This window comes from Manis javanica, chromosome 10 (genome assembly GCF_040802235.1).
Source record: "Manis javanica isolate MJ-LG chromosome 10, MJ_LKY, whole genome shotgun sequence".
NCBI lineage: Eukaryota > Metazoa > Chordata > Mammalia > Pholidota > Manidae > Manis > Manis javanica.
This window is the reverse complement of record NC_133165.1, coordinates 56,924,248-56,941,556: the sequence shown is the minus strand read 5'-3', so window position 1 is coordinate 56,941,556 and position 17,309 is coordinate 56,924,248. Positions and strand designations below refer to the sequence as shown.

General features: G+C 49.3%; 1 long non-coding RNA gene across 2 annotated transcripts; it reads right to left on the bottom strand.

Moving 5' to 3' along the window:
• Window positions 1-2,425: 2,425 nt before the first annotated feature.
• On the bottom strand, window positions 2,426-16,947 carry LOC118967291 (uncharacterized). Of its 2 annotated transcripts, none has more exons than XR_005054206.2 (2): window positions 16,818-16,947; window positions 2,426-7,981 (listed from the first exon to the last, which is right to left on the bottom strand). It is a non-coding gene; the product is annotated as an uncharacterized lncRNA (long non-coding RNA). The 2 variants fall into 2 exon arrangements; XR_012122308.1 differs by having other exon boundaries at window positions 16,768-16,886.
• Window positions 16,948-17,309: the final 362 nt, after the last annotated feature.

Genomic DNA, 17,309 nt, shown 5'->3' with positions numbered 1-17,309 from the left:
ATCTTGTTCCATCTGTACCCCCTGCCCTCCTCCCTCATCCCAGATACTCAGAAGCAAATTCCTGGCATCATCTATTTCTTTTGCAAGTATTTTAGTATAAGACTCAAAAAGGTGTTTTTTTGTTTTTTTTCTTTAACCATTATCACACCTGCTAAAAGTAACAGTAATGCTTTAATATCAGCTAATATCCAGGGTTTATTTCTCTGACTATCTCAAATAATTTCTTTACTGTTGTTTAAAATCAGGATCTCTGTAAATTTTGTACTTTGTGATTTGATAATTTGTCTCTTTATCTCTCTTAATCTGTGGGTTCTCTCTCCCTTTCTTTTTCTTCTTTTGTAATTCACTTGTTGAGGAAACTGAGTTGATTCTGTAGTGTCCAACAGTCTGGATTTTGCTTGTTGCATTCCCATCTTGGGGTTACACTTGTTCTTCTTGATATATTTCTTGTAAATCGGTAGTTAGATCTACAAGTTTGCTGAGATTCATGGGGTTTTTGTGTGTGTGTTTGCATGACTACTTCCTGGGGCTGTTTTGTATTCCCATTTAAAGGCACATATTTCTGCTTGTCCCTCTTTGTGATGGTAGCAGCCATTGATCACCGTCTAGATCCATTAGAGATGGCAAAATGGTGGCCTAATTTCATCCTTCTGTTTTTGTTTGTTGGCTGGAATACTTTTATAAAGAGAAACTTCCCCTTATCAACTATATGGTTTCTGTAAGATATGGTACATACCAGAAAAGACAACTGCTTGATTCTTTTCCTTAATATGACAACCTCCAAAATAATGAGCTGGCTTCCCTAAATCCTCAAAAGATGATAAATGATTGTGCTTTTCTGTTCTTTGAAGTATTGTGAACTCACAGATTTGGACGCATATGACCATGTTTCAATCCACTGCAGTTATTCTTATTGATGCCCAAATAATCCCCTTTGGCCAGTGGGGGCCCCTTCACATTGTCCCCATGTTCACATGCTTTTTAACATGACCCCAAAAGTGTTTGACAGCTTCCCTGTTACCTGGGTTACAAGATGTTCCAGGTTCATTCTGTACATGCCTTCCTCAGATCTGGAATCAGCCATGTCGCCCCAGAGCCCGGACTTCCAGTGAGAAGTGGTGTTTAGAGACCATAATGTGGGTGCTGGGAGTGCTCACTGCTACTCCACTTGTCATGATTTCTAACTTTTTCAGTGGACAGAGGTAGGAAATAAGTATTTTGTAAGGCATAATGTAACAGGAGTTCCTACTGATGCTTCTAATTCAAATGTGGAACTGTAGGTTTTCTACTTTGTGACCTTACATCCACATCTGCTTTCTTCTGTGACAGTGACAACCCTGTCTCAAAGCAGAGCCTCTTGTTGTGTCTCCCTTTAAGCAGGAAGCATGTTAGAAAGCACTGAAGTCTTTCCCTCAGAAATGAACTTGAGTTCTCCAATGAGGTTTAGAAAAGGCCTGGGAGAAGCTCACATCTGGGTTCTCAAGGGGCCACATTCTCATGGCTGATGAACCAGCTCCTTCCAGTATTCTGCATGTAGATCCTCTGATCTAGCTGCTTTCAATCCTGGCTGCACATTTGAATCACATGGGGATTTATTAAAAACCCCTCCTAATCACAATTAAATCAGAATCTCTGGATCTGATACCCTAACATTAGTGTTTTTTAAAGCAGCCTGGGTAATTTTAATGTGCAGCCAGGATTTAAAATCACTACTCCACCCCTGCTCCTCAGCCAAAGGAAGAAAAGAAGGAAGAAAGGGGTAATGATGGAATAGTGCTGCCTTTGAAGCCCGTTAGCCTGGCTCTGAATTCTGGCACTGGCAGTTCTACCTATGAAATATCTGGAACAGTGCTGATCAATAGAACTTTCTGCAGTAATCAAAATGGTCTGTATCTGTGCTGCCCAATGTGGTACCCACTGACTACATGTGGTTAGTGGGCACTTGAACTAGTTGTCGGTACAATCTAGGCAGTGAATTTTTTATTTTTAAGCTATTAACTAATTTACAAGTGGCCAGCAGCTACTGTCTTGGACAGCGCCACCCTGGAAAACTACTTAACCTCTAGGAGCCTCATATCTATAAATTAAGGGACAAATAAGAGTTACTTCTCAATTGGGCTATTGTCAGGATTGGAGATCATGTATACTGAGCACCTGGTAATGTGCCAGGCCTCCAATAAAATGCTGCTTATTTTCCTTATTAACGTCAGAGTTTCACTCTTTAAAAACAAAAAAGCAGCTTGCCTGGAAAATGAGTGCTCAGAAGCACCCCAACAGAGAGACTAGAAATTCTAAGCCTTTCCCAGAGAAACCCTTGGAAAATATTCCTTAATTGTTAGAAGTTCAATAGCAGCAGGAGGTTATCAGTTGCAAGGGCTGTATTTCATTACAGATCTAGCGGCAGCTCAATAAATTAAGCAATCACTCAAAATAACATGTTGCTTTAATCCCCTCTTGGAACAATTTCAAGTCGTTTGGTTTTATATTAGCACAGCTCTTGAAAGGCGACTCACATTGGCCTCGTTTCTTTTCCCTCAATTCATCAGCCCCTCTCTGGATATATCTTTGCATCTCCTGGCTAGCAGGAGGAAGGATTCCAAGCTGAGCAGACCTTCTTTCATCAAAACTGGAGCGTTTTTCCATCCTCTGGCCTTTATGCGTTCCACATTTCATTTGCTAAAATTATTGGCAGGTTTATCTGCAACTAAAACAGAAAGAGACACCTCTCAGCAGCCAGTTCTGGATGTGGAAAGCTAACTTGTAGAGGCTTTTCCATTCTCATCGTCTCCCTACTGGTTTATGATCTCACTGTAGAATTTCATTTCCCCTAGAAACTTGGCACTGGAGGTGTCAGCCTGGGAACATATTTGTTTGTGTAAATTAAAAGAAGAATATGTTTTGACCATATTTAAGTTCTAACCGAACCAAAGAAATAAATACTGAGTCGTACAACGCTTCTCACGACAGGGTTCTGGCTCCCCTCCCCAAACTGTCTTTGTTTATAAAACCCAAACCAACCAGGCCTCTGAATGGCATATTGCTTCCCAAAGTGACAAGGGACAACCTCAGAGGCCATGTCCACCCCAACCCAGATGCACATGGAAAGTCCCCTTACCTCATTTGGGATCTGCTTCCCCGACACACTGCATTCTTGCAAGGGTGTGTGAGGGTGCTGGAAATAGGCACCCTCACACGTGCGTTGTCGATGGGCATGAATGGATGATACTTTCTGCACTGGGAAATAGCTACAGAAATTAAAAAGGCATATATCCTCTGCCCAAGAAACTCCACTTCTAGGAAGGTATCCTATGAACGTACTTGGATACATGCCAAAATGTATATACGTTATAACAGCAAAATCCTGATTTGGGAGGCTCTGGGCTGCACAGGAACCTGAGTTGATCCGATTAACATAAAAGGGTTGGTATGGGGGGCCTCATTACTCGGGTGGCTGAGACCGGAAAGGGAAAGGCCGAGCTGCGCTTGAATCTGGGGCCTGTAAGGCTCTGGGGTCTGACTGCCTGGTGGGTCTCTCTCCTGTTCCCTACCCTACCCGGTCCCTGGTGTCTCCCTCCCTCTGCTTAGAGATCTCACTCTCTGGAGCCACAGCTGGCTCTGGACGCTGGAGAAGAGGGGAGAAGAAACCTTCCCACCAGCTCCAGTTAGGACAATCCTGGATTGGGCCTGGTTGGGCCACATGACCCCTCCTGAACCAATCACTGTGGCCCAGTGCAGAAGTGGGTTACTGTGGTGGGTCAGCCTTGGTCATGTGCCGATGCCTGGCCTCATCAGCTGAGGGACGGGTGTTGTGAGCAGCGATCATTGACCATCTTCACGCTGGGTGTCAGGTCTGTTGCGGGAAGTGGGGGAGAAAGTTCGAGAAGAAAAAAAAGCAGCTAGAACCCAGCTACCTACCGCCTCTGGAGACTTCTCTTGGCTGTGCCGCATCTACATCCATTCTGCTGAGACTTGCCTCTATCCTGAGTTGGACTTTGCTCTAAGATCCACTTTGTGGTCTACCAGCCCAGAAGCTGCCAGCAAGATTTACTCAGACCTGTTGTTTTGCTATTGTCATTTGTTATTTTTATCACATTAGAGGTTTTTTAAATCTTTGGTTTATGATTGCCTCTCTTGCCCCAAGGGGTAGGAACTGCCGGGTCTTAATTACCATGTTGCTTACGCCCAGTAGGCAGCGCCTTATACACGGCAGGTGCTCAGATAATTGAATGAATGACGTTTCTTCACTCCCTGAACATCCCACAGAGAACAGGAGGAGCCCAAGGTCCTTACCTGTTCCCACCTTGACGAGTCTCCCTCGTCCCTCCTGTCCCGCCCTGCCACCCTGCTGCCCACCCTTCCTGAAGATTCCGGTGCTGTAAGCACCTCGTTGGGAGCTCTGCATCTCTGGGTGTCTAAAGACGATGAATTCTTGGGTTGAGCGGCTAAATAAGCACAGGAAATAGGGTTCACTTAGTGGCGATTATCCTTGAGAAGGACAGTGGAACTCTGAGCTGGGAGCGGTTGGGCGCCGTGACTGGTTGCCGGTGTCGGCCATGACCACCTGCCTCTAATGGGCACCCCTGGTCCCGCCACTGTCCTGGGTGGTTTGCCACCCAGTGGGCCTCTGCTCTGAAGACCGCAGCTCTGTCATTTGCTGTGAAAGCAGAGTACGCTGGCAGTCCAAGACAAAATGGTGTGATGGAAGAATGCAGCTGCAGGTTCTGAGGGAGGAAGGCTTAAGACAAATGGTCATTTTTCAAAAAGTACTTTTAATTCACATGTCAGCTGAGGTCAGCTTGTTTTTGAAGATTCACATATAATGGGCTTGAACCCTGCCCCACATGCCGCTGTCTCCCAGGAGGGAGACCCAACTGTGCTTGGAACCTTCCAGGGGTTGGGTGAAGGGTGCTTATGCCTCTCCTAGGCACCAAGGCTCTAAATTCTTATGTCCCACGAATTAGTTCTGCTTGGGTGCCCTTTTGCTGGTCACTTGGTCATGTGACCTGTGAGCTGCACAGGGCCTATGCTTGGTTTAATGCTCTGCTGTTGTCTTGAACTTCTTAGTAATTTTTGGACAAAGGGCACATTTTCACCTTGCAAATTATGTAGCCAGTCCTGCTTCACTCAGGAGCTGTTCCTTTCCCACCTCACACTGACCCATGTTAGCCTCTGTCCCAATCAATTCCTTCATTCTCACCAAATTCCATCCACACACAGATGTGGATGTAGGAGACTTTGAGGGTTTGGGACAAAAGAAAATGTTGACCTCTTGGCCCAGTTAACAATATAAAGGGCAGTGTTTGAATAGGCTCAAACCGCTCAGTGGGAAACACACTTGGAGGGAAAAAAGTGGAGGAGGAGGGAAAGCAGGATGAATTAAGACTGGCAAAGGTTGGTAATTGTTTAGCCTGGATGATGCATATGGGCTGCTTGTTACAGAACTTTCTCTACTTTCAGTATGGTGGGAAATTTTCATAATACAAAGGTGAAAAAGGCAATATATAAGATGTGCCTCTGGTGATTTCTCCGTGTTAAACGTGGTGTGGCATATGACCCAGGAGTCCATTTCTAGGTATATACCCAAGAAAGATGAAAACACAGATCTCCATAAAAACTTACACGTGAATGTTGACAGGTGAATTATTTTCATAATGATCAAAAAGTATACACCACCCAAATGTCCATCAAGTGATGATGAACGGGTAAATAAATTGTGGATGTTATTCAGCCATAGAAAGGAATGAAGTTCGGAGAGGCCTACAGCATGGATGAACCTTGAGAACATAATGCTGAGTGAGAGGAGCAATTCACAAAGGCTCACATACCATGTTATTCCATTTACATGAAATGTCCAGAACAGATAACTCTATGGAGAAAATAGATTAACGTTAGGATTGGGGTGGGGAGAGCTGGCCACTGATTGTTAGAAAAGGGCATTTCTTTTTGAGGCTATGGAAATGTTCTATAATTGTGATGGCGGATGCAGAACTCTGAATATAGCATACTTTAAATGGGTGAATTGTATGATAAGAGAATATCTCAATGAAGCTGCTAAAAAAAAAAAGCCATCCCCACTCGTCTCCTCCACTTTCTCCCTGCACTTGCTCACGAATTTTAAAATCCCCACTGTGCTCTGTTCTGGCAGTCACTGACAATTCCTAATAGTTGTAAACTCCAAGGGATTCAGAATTCCCTCAAGGAGAGAGGGGTTAATTCAGTATCTCCAGAGCCAGTGAGCTCTGGTCTAAAAAGTAACTTTGTTTAGGTAGGGAGAGAGGTGGAGAAGAGCATTGTCATGACCAAGTTCTTCCTAACTGGAAGGTAGGTTTCTGGGTCTGGAACAGGGGTGGGCAAGCTATAGCCTATGGGCCAAATTCAGCCCACATCCTAATTTTGTGCATACAGACACTTCTGTTCGTTTCCAAGTTGTCTAGGGCTGGTTTCTTGTTATGATTAGGAGAGCTGCAACAGAGACCATGTGACCTGCAAAGCCTGAAATATTCAGTATCTGGCCCTATAGAAGGAAAGTGTGCTGGTCCCTGAGAAGGAAGAGTCAGGGCTTGAACCCCAGCTCAAGACATGCTGGGTGTGTGACCTTGGACATGTCAATTCCATTCTCTAAGCCTATTTCCTCATCCGTAAAACAGAGATAACAGTTCTTCCCTCACATGTTGCTGGGCAACTAAAATGACTTCATATGTGTAAAGTGCTTAGTACATATAAAGCATTCAGTGTGTGTTGGTAGTTATTTAGAAAATGAGGAGAATTCCCACTTCACAGGATTTTCTGAAGCAATGGAGATAATGTGGTGAAAACAGTTGGCAAAAAGTGTACAAACGTATACACTTGTATTGTTACAAATATCTCAATGGCTTTTGAAAGATTCTTTGCTTCTTAGTAATATTTATAACTTGGAGCTTTGAGACAGTAAAAGAACTATAATTTCAGAGGGAAAAAAATACAAAATCCAAAAATCCAAGCCTTCTCCTCTAACAGTCCAGGAAACTGCTCCCTGACACTGCCTGGGACCTGAGCCCCCCAGAGCTAACTAACCCCAGGATCCTCTTGGCTGACCCCTGCATCTTCCCCAGTAGGAGGCGCCCTGGAACCCAGGTCCGCATGGCTTTAAATACTTGTCCCTGAGCTCACCAGAACCGCTTAAACAGTAATCTGCTACAGGGTGTTGGCACGCAGATTTGGGGCAGTGGGAGGAAAGGGACCTGCATCTCCACCCCCTGAAGGGGCTCTCCAGAAGCCTGCTGGGCTGACACCACCGCATGGACGACCTGCTTTCCTGGAAGTTGTCACTGAAATAGGTCTGGTTCCAGAGACATAACAGCCTCCTATTCACTGGCCTCATTTCACAACTATTAACTGAGCAGCTAATACACACTAGGCTCTGGGAGTACAGCAGTGAGTGATACATGGTCCCTGCCTTCTCACAGGGGGACCAGACAAATGAGTAGGCATTTGGGCCATTCTGCCTGGTAGTTAAGTCTTCATACTCTCCTCAGGATTTCAGTCCCACACTAAACATTGTAAGGATGAACTGAGAAACTACCCTGGACCTGGCTATATGACATCTGGAAGTTAGGAGATAAGAGTGACAGCTCTGGGGGAAGTCAGATGTGGGCAGGACCGGCTCCATGATTGGCAAAATGAAAACCTGGGGCGGGGCCCCCTTCTTCCAGAAGTACTAAGAATTTCCAGATGACAACAGAACATTAAACCAAGTGCAGGACCCAAGACAGTGAAGCCAGCCCTGCACCTGGGCTCAAACCCCTTTCCAGCTGGGTACCCCTGGTCGTATGTCTTCACCGGCATAAGTCTCCACTTCCTCATTGGAACAGGACACGTTGAGGCCCGCCTGAGGGTTGGCTGTGGCTATTAAGTGAGGTGAGGCTTGTAAGGTGCTTAGCAGGAAGATGGACTCAGCAGTAATACTGATGTTCTCAGCCTACTGTGACTGCTGCCTTTCATCCTGTAAGAATAGCGCACATGTATTATTCTCAGATAAGAGCTAAGACTTATATAGCACACAGTCAATGCCAGGCACTGTTCTGAATTCTTTGGGGACATTTGTTGAGTTCATCCTCACCAATGCCCAAAGGAGTAGGTACTATTATTTATTCTAGCACCTACAGATGGGGAACCTGAGGCCCAAAGAGGAGGGGGACCTTGCCTGAGGTCACACACTGGTCACTGGAAAAATCCAGACTCAAACAGGGGACCTGCGGCCTCTGGTCTGAGGTCTTACCTGTATGTCCCAGGAGTTGGCACAATACCGACACACACATGTGCACACACACACACGTGTACACGCCCCTTCTCCGAGTTGCTGCCACCAAGCTTACAGCGTGCAACCTTCCCCATAACACGGGATTCATTCTTTTTGCCTATTCTTTCCCCCATCTCCCCTGACTCAGCTTGGAGGCCCAGGAGGCTAGGAATGTCTTCTCCCCACTGTGTCTGTGGCACCTGGCTGGGTGCTTGGCGCACAGTAGGCCTTTAGCAGATATGTGCCCAGGGAAGGGAGGCAGGAAGCAGGCAGCAGGCATCCAGCCAGGGCACTCGGATCCAGAATCAACAGCTGCAGTCCGTGGAACCTTAGGACAGCGTGGCTTATGAACTTGTTATTCGGGAGACCCCACAGCTAAAGAAATGATCTCACCTGCTCCTGGTTTTTCTTACTTGGAGTGCTCCCCACTGCATGGGGGAGGTATTGAAGGGGTGCCCAAGGGCCCAGCAGCCCCCCTCCTGGCAGGTTGCAGGGCGGGGGCAGTGGTTGTGCTCTGGCAGCCAAGTGGCAGCTGTCCACCAGGCTCTCAGTACTCGCCCCAGCTGGCCAGCCAGGCCCCAGTGCCACCCCGCACCCCATGACACAGCAGAAAGTGAAACCAGAGTCCGCCCTTGCTGGCTGGGACCCAGTGCCTGCTGTTCCCCTGTAGAGCTACTATCCTGGGGGGGGAGGCAGGGATCTGGTGCCTGGACCTGGCACAGGGTGGCCTGTCGAGGCAGCGTGCCTCCTGGCCGAGGGCACTACTGTGGCCCCCATCTGTCGCAGGGCTGTGGGTGCACACTGCCCTCTGAGCTGGTGGCCTGTTTGTGAACCATCATAGCTGCCCAATTGAGCCCTCTAAACCCTTGATCTTCCCTCTGCTGTGGGAGAGAGGGTTTTTATTCTCCCCATTTCACAGAGAAAACTGAGACTCAGAAAGGAGGGTGCTGGGTCATCATCATCTTAAAATAAAAACTAATCAGAGCTATGAGTGGGTGTAGGGGTGAAGAACTGAGGGGTCTCACTGGTGGTGGTGAGCAGGGAAGGGGGGTGGTCCTCCTCAGAAGGGAAGATGTGACACCAGGTTGTCACATGGAGCCATCTAGAGATTTGAGTTGGCAACCCACCCCTCTGCCCACTGACTTTCTGGGTGCAGAAAATCCTGTAGACAAATAAGAATTCTTAAAGTTAAGGGGACCCAAGTCTGCAGCCTGCCAGGAGCGGGGCTGGGCCCTCGGGCACCCCTTCAATGCCTCCCCCGTGCAGTGGGGAGCACCCCAAGTTTGAAACTTTACAAACTACCACCTTGATGTCTGCTCCTTCCTCAGGCCATCTATACTATCCTTTGCTTCATATTTTTCTTCCAAGCAACTTACCCCTTTTTTTTTACTAACAAACTGATGTAACAAAAGGGCCCTTCTATCCCTCCCCTAAACTGAAAACCAACCACTTGCTATAAATAGAAATTAGCTGTATGAGACTAGCTTACATCTTTAGTCAGGTACCACTTAAATCACTGAGTAGATATGCATACCAGACTTAGGAAACTTCTAATTCAAAATGTGGGTTTCATGCATGAGGCAATAGAGGCCCAGAGAGGTTGAGTCACTTGCCTGGGGTGTCACAGCAAAAGAGTCACAGAGTTTGGACGGGCTGATTCCAGAACCCATGCTTGTTGCTGGGCTGCAGTCCCCCCACCTGTCTCGACTATCTCAGCATATTAGGTGTATCAGTAAATATTAGTACTAGAACTTTCTATGTTTAACTCTTTAACTTCCCCATTTCCAAGGCACCCTCACAGCCTGTATATTATGCCTTGAGCTCATTATCACACTGGGTACACCCAAGAACCCTTTGAGGCCAGAGCTTGGCATGATGTCCGCCCCTTGTCAGAAGGGGAAACTGAGGCAGAGAATGGGAAAGTGGCCTGTCTTGGGGAACTGGCGAGCAATCTAGGACTGCCCAGGGCCCCCTGCCAAGGAGAAGATCCCAGAGGCTCCACTGGTAAGGCCAGGCTGGGGTGGAATTCGCCTGTCAAACAGGTAACACTTGTTCTTATCCACTTTCCCACCTCGCCCGACAGCCCCCAGAACAAAGGCTGCCACTAGCCACAGTTGCCCTGTTTCTAACATTCGGCCCCTGGAGGGCAAAAAGCATAGTGTCTGTGGATGGTGTCTTTATTTTTCACAGTGGTCACCAGTTCTGAGCACTGGGCAGGGAGATCTCCCAGGGACTGGAGGAGAACATCCTGGGTAAATGGGGGGAACATGTTTCTCACTTCTTTTAGCTGTTGGAGGCACTCCGAGCCGCTGTCTTCCCAGCCAGCCCAGGGACCCCCGAGGAATACTGCAAGAGCAATAAGGATTTTTAGGGGCATTATGATAGTAGAATGGAAACACATCTGCCCCCAAAAGTCCCTCATTTTCCCTGCGGTAACGAGCCAGCTGGGCAGGAAGTGGTGGCTCTCCGAGCACCAAGAGCCAAAACTAAAAAGGAAAAAATGTATGAAGTTAAGAGCAAACTTGCAACAAGCCAAAGCTTTCACGGTGTCCGGCGGCCCCACCCAGGCTCCTGACAGGCCTGACTTTCATTGGCTGATAATTGGGTAAATGTGTCTCTGTGCAGTGGCTTCAATACAGACACGCCTCTGCTGTGCCCAGGAAACCAGGATCTGGAATCTCAAAGCAGGTTATAAGGATGGCTCCCTAGCCCTTGGGGACTTGCAGTGGCCTGAGGATTTCCCCAAGACCCCAAATGATTATTCCACTCTAATTACCGATCTAATGAATCACGAATTCCATCAATATCTCCTCTGGAATGGGGGAAAGTTAGTCAACTTGGAAACCCCAATGAAAATATCTGGAAAGGGGGCAGCTGTTTCCACAGCTGTATAACCAACTGAAGGTCAAAGGCTTAGGCAGGGAGGCAGATGCTTACCGCTGATGAGGCGTAAGAGGGAAAATCACTTCTCAGGTCCCACCACTAATGACTGAGAATTGAGGAGTTCAGCAGCACTGGTGGGGACATGTGGCATTCAAGGTCTCTGAAGGTGAAAGTCCCCATGCCAGCTAGCAACCCCGGGGACTTGAAAGGGTTAGCCCCGCCAGAGTTGCTGACACCCAAGGAGGAGGAAGAGGCTGCTCACTCAGCAGGCTGGCATATCACACTGGGCCATCTAGAGAAGAGGGGAGCTGAAAACAGCCTCTGTGAGTTCTGTGAATGGAAGTGGTCTTATCGCCATCAAAATGAAAATGGGGTGCAAAGCCTTCCCAACACAGAATCCACTACCTGGGCGCTAGCTGGCTCCTTGGCACCTGTCGTGTGGCCCCAGAGCTCTGGCAGGGACTCTGGGCATCTGTGCCAGTAAGCACCCAGCTTCCTTGGCCAGGCCTGGGCAGGAGTGATTCTACACTCCCCATGTGACAGCCTGCAGCCCAGCTCTTTCTTTCAAGCAGCACCTAAAATATTCTCTGGTTGAACCTGAGGCTAAATATGGCACCACCTATGAGTGCTCGATCTGGACCTTGTAATGCCATTCTAAGATGCAGTCAGGAACCCACGAGGCCTTTTGGTGGCCTGGAGTCCAGTTACTGAGGCCAAATGGGAGACCCGTGGGATTGGCTAGGTCAGGCTGGTGGGATTTCCCCCAGAGGGGGCACTCCATTGCCAAGGCTGAGCAAGCTGCTTTCCTGCATGTTTTGCCCCAGAATGCCCACCCAGGTCTTTCTTGGCAGACCCCTGGGGTGACTCTATGTTGGCCCCTTCATCTGCCCAGCTGGCCCTCTGATGGCCCTCTAAAGCCTTCTCCCACTGAAGGCTGCCACTCTGGCTCAGGTTTTCCTCTCTGCCGGATGAAACAAGGGCTCGGCTCCCCGGGGGGTGGGAGGCCCATGGCTGGAGGGGATGGGAGCAAAGGTAGGCTTCCGCGGCTTGCACAGGAACCTGGGGGTGTGTGCCCGCTGCAGCCTGGCGCCATGCCCCCTCAGATTACCCCGCATGGAAGGACCGCAGTCCTGTTGCCCCCAAAGCCCAGCTCCGTTCCTGAACCTTCTAGACTCAAATCTGCAGGGAAACCTCCTGTTTCCCTTATGAGCATTTGGGAGGCCGTTCTTTGCAGAGCAGGCTTCTGCCCTCGCCTGTCTCTAGGGAGGCTGTCTTCAGGAGCGAAACACCCCTCTTCCAGGTAAGGAATGCTGCAGGCTAGGTCCCAGAAGATACCCTCCCCCCCACCCGCCCCGACACCTGTCTGGGGCCCCAGTGGTGCCTCTCAAACCACTTTCAGGCGTGGCTGGCAGTAGTCCAGGCTGTCTTGCACAGAGAGGCCAACAGGCCTGGGCACCGATCTCACGCATGATTCCAACGAGAGAGCCTAGTTTTCTGCACACCTCTGAGAAAAACCTTTGCACCACACTGCACATCTAACTTAAGGTTCAAGCCAGCTCCTCCCTCCCTGCCAAAGCCAAATCCTCAAAAAGCTAAATTTGTCCCCATCTTCCTAATGCATTTTTAAAATGGCTGTCTTATGACCCCCAACATCAGTTTTAATTTTCTAGGTGTGTGTCTCTTTTATGTAGTGGTGCAGCCATACAGGGACACTGAGAAACAAATTTGCTTTGAGGTTCCTTAAACTCAGATATTTTATATAAGGAAGATGGTGTAAAAATCAGAAACCGAGGCTTTGTAAATATTTGCACATGCCCTCTGAGGACACTGAGGAAGCAGTATCTGATCCCTGGCTGCTCCGAAAAGAGGCCACAAGGACAGCTGGGGGGATTGGGGTGGCAGAGGGACCCACAAATCAACTCCTTGGAAACTCTCTTTCACATTCCCCCTTTTGCCTGAACTGCCTGGGCCTGAAAAGTCTAGGCATGGTTTATACCATGTTTGTGTCGGTGTTTTAGTTTTGTGTTTTGTTTTTTTTCCACTTTGTTGCAAATATAAGAAGCAAAAAGGCCTTTACATGTTCCCAAGTTTGGGATGCTGGGCAAGGAAGAAAATTCCAGCTTAAGTGAACGTTGATCAACAATGTTTTTTTCTTTGTATATACTTCTGGCAATTGATTCTAAGGACTGAGTTTGCCTTAACTTTCATCAGACTAATTTCTGCTGCCTCAGGTAGCTGTACTTACTCTACAATCCCAATTAAAAGAGGGTGAGCTGGTCTACTAGGAAGCTGTAAGTTTATCTGGCAAGAATCTTCTTTCTGTTCTTAATATAAGGTGGCGTGTATATAGGGAAGTACAAAATAGGAATGTTCCCTTGTAGGGATTTTTCCAACTTTCATTGGTTTGAGTCATAAATGTGTGTTTTATTTTTAAGGAAGTATTAGTTTCATTGCAGCCCAGCCTTTGATATTTTACCCCGAGCTTTATCATATTCCTTTTTATTGAGACTTTTTTTCCCTGTGCGATTGCTAAGAACTAAATTCGAAGTTGCTTTTTTTTTTTTTTCTAAAGCCACACTTCTTCGCGGGGGAAAAATAGCAACTGCTTAATGAAATTTCACACAGAGAGGCAAAAGGAGAAAAGACAAATGTATTCAGTGTATTCAGCAGTTACACTTTCAATTTTTTTTTTCCTTATGGGGGGAAGGGGAAGGTGGTGGTAAAAATATGAAAAGAAGCTGTGATTCTTGGCCGAATTAATGACGACTTCTCACTGCAAAGTACTGATTTATAATCTCTTCACCATACTACTCTGCCTGTTTCCAGGCTCGGGGTGGAGCGGGGGCATGTTGGCTAAATGGTTTCATAATTACATGCACGGTTTCAGAGGGCTGTGTAAGCAAGGACTGCACTGTTGTGAGTGCTCATGTTCAACCAGGACCCACTTCCCATTCAGCCCTAAATTCTGTCTGATTTGCCACACTTAATAATTCAGTAATTTAACATACAGCTTCATCGTCTTGATTATAGCTCAGTATCTTGGCATACCATTCTGTGTTCTGACCTCGTTAATTCACGTAACACACCCTATTTGTGCAAGTATCATTAAAGGCTAATTTGGCGAGATATCCTTATTTAGCAAAGCAAATAGGTTCTGACAGTCGGCTCTCTGGTGCTATAGGGGGATGACGATTCAGCAAAGCACAAACAATTTAGCTCACAACATGACAAATTCCCATTGCCGAGCTACGCTGAAATTGTGGGCTCCTGAAAATCGTGCTGTTTCATCGTGTCCCATAACAAAGAGTAAGAATCTGGAAGTAAAGATGTTTTTGCCAGGGCCCTGGGAGTGCAGATGTCATCTGTGTGTACATGTGTCAGGTCTATTCAACACAGAAATCTTCTTTCAAGAACTTTGTGTTTGCAACTTTTTCAGGTACACCTCATTTGGCTATTCTCTGCTGTGAACATTTTATTGAAATCCAGGTTTGCATGTAAATAAACTTAAGGTATGTGGTTGTCTACATAGGGTACAACTGGAGGGCAGAGGTGTATGTGTATAAATTAATACCATTAATAAGGTGTGTGGTTCTGGGAGGTTTGTACCCCCACACCCTTGTCTTAAGAGTTCCCTGTGAACACATACTATCTCGAGTTTCTCATAAAATGACTTAGCGCAAGTGGCAGAGAAATACTGCATTTCCGTGTGGAAGCAAACAGACAGATGTAAAGACACATGTAATGGTGATTCTCTATTTCAGCAGCTTTGGATTTGGGGGTGTGTGAAATGCGTTGTGGGGACCCATGTGCCACTCATTCCCTGCCCACTAAAACGTCTCATTAAACCACCCAGCAACAAATATTGTACTTTCTGCCTTCTCATCTCTGACCTCCCAAGGAAAGAGGCCCTTGAAAACAACAGGTTCAACAAACTGAAGACAGACACACGCACATACGCATGCACACACACGCGCACATAGAGGAATGTCCCCCCAGTAGCCTTTCACTTTTACCAAGAGCAGCAAACCTCCCCCCTCTCCTCCAACCCGCTTTGCAGCAGGCAGCTCAGGGTGTTGGCTCTCTGCCCTCACTCTACGGGGGCTGCCCAGGCCTGAATCCCTCGCTGTTTGGAATGACCCCAAAAGCGGGACTTTGTGGGCCAGTTGGATAAAACATAAACTCATCTTGCCCTCAAAACCCCGATTCTGGGACCACAGCCTCTAAAACCTTCTGCAGAAAGTGTGTTCCCTTCCACGCTCACAGCACTGGGGCAGACTGCCTCTGAGGGTGGATTTTGGAGAATCCTAGATAATTAAAGGAATCATTACTGGGTTTTCCTGCAGGAATGTCAGCTCATCTCACCGAAAAGCCGGGGTCCCGGTACTGACAAGGGGGCATTATTTGACTGCCCCATTAGGGTATCTTTTCTCTTTCTTGACCTCAGCTTCACAGTTGGGCCTGAAAGCTTCCCAGGTAAGACGCTGGGCGCCCAAAATGTCCCTTAGCAAAGCGCAAAAGGAGCTCCTGAGGTGCCTCGGAACTCGCCACCCTCTCCACATCCAGCTAAAGTTTGGTTATTTATGTCCTTAATTGTCTCTCATTAAAGTCAAATTTGCTGCTTGCCCCGATTGGGGGAAATGATTTCCACCTTAATAGCTCAATTAGCCTCTGGGTTCTGGAAAGGCCATCCCCCTCTACACATACCTTGCCTCCTCATTTTAAGCCCCCTCCCTTTTTCACAACTTCTCCTAAAAATAAATTATAAATATGGATGTGTCCTCAGAGGATCTGCGCCGCGCATTCCAACGCTCCCCACGGTGGGGACTGGAAGCAGGAGAAAGCAGAAAGGCCACTCCCCTAACCCCAAATCAAAATGTCTTTTCTGTTCACCCGAACTTTTGCCAGAGCAACTCGGTGTGGTCCCGGGCCCTGACACCCTGATCCACACCCCGGAACCTAGTTTTTTTTTCTCTCCTGCCCAGTAGAAGCAAGGAGCTAACGTACTATGGCCGCCGCCTTCTCGGAGGGAGGGAGGAGGCAGCCAACTTTACTTCAGGGAGGTGACAACTCTCTGGGGACCGTCCTCCGCCGCCTTTCCGGGCGTCTCCAGGGCCCGGCCCCCGGGAGCTGGCGCAGGCCCCCCGGCCCCTGCCAGCGCGGCCCGGGCGCACGTGGAGTGGCGGGGCGCGGCGGACGCGGGCGGCCTGCTATCCGCATGGCATTGATATCGGGGTCACGCAGCGAGACAGTTTCCCGAACGGGCTTTCCGGGGTGGGGGCGGGGTGGCTGCCTTGCAAACCACCCATTAATTCCCAAGCCTCGGCATTAGGGAGGTGGGGGGCTGCCTCGCCCCGATCTCACCTCCTCGCCTAACACGCCCATCTCGGGAGCCAGGGAGGCGGCTGCGGGGGGAGCCCAGCCCCGCCGCCTATGGGGGCGGCAGCAGCGGCGGATCGCAGCCAAGACGAGCCTCTAGTCCCTCTAGTCTCGCCAGGTCCCGGGAGAGCCGCAAGCAGCCCTCGCTGCCCCCTCCCGGCTCGCGTCCCCACCCGACCCCCGGGCGGCAGCCCCGCACCCCCCTCAGCCCCGGGGGCCTGGGCACCCACCTGCCGCGGCCCGGCGTGAGGTGCCGCGCCGGGAGGAGGGGGAGACTCACCGCCGCTGCCTCCTCCGGGGGTGCAGGGTCCCCGGGGCTGCGCCTTTCAGGGCTCCGGGGAGGCGTGCGCGGGGCGGGGGGCGCCCGCAGGCCCTGCAGCCTCCGCCTCGATTGGAGCCCAGCCTCAAATCCTTCACCGCGGAGGTGGCGGGGTGGGGGGGACTTCCAGAAAAAAGCTCCCACCCTCCCAGGCAAGATCCCAGTGATGGGCGTGGGGCGCAGAAAACCCTTCCGTGCCGGGAGCGCGGAGCCGACGGGGCTGCACCCGGCCTCCGCGGGCCGCCGCCGCCACAAGGCCGCGCCCCCGGTCCCCTCCCCCGCCCCCCCACGCCCTATGGCCGGCCCGGGGCGGGGGCTGGGCCGGCCCGGGTTGGCGGCGCTGGGGAGGCGGTGGCGGCGGCGGCGGCCCGGGCGGCGGGCGGCTCCTCCCCGGCCCGGGAGCGAGGGCCGGAACCTGGAGGGCCAGCGCGCCGCCGGCCCGGTGGGGGCTGG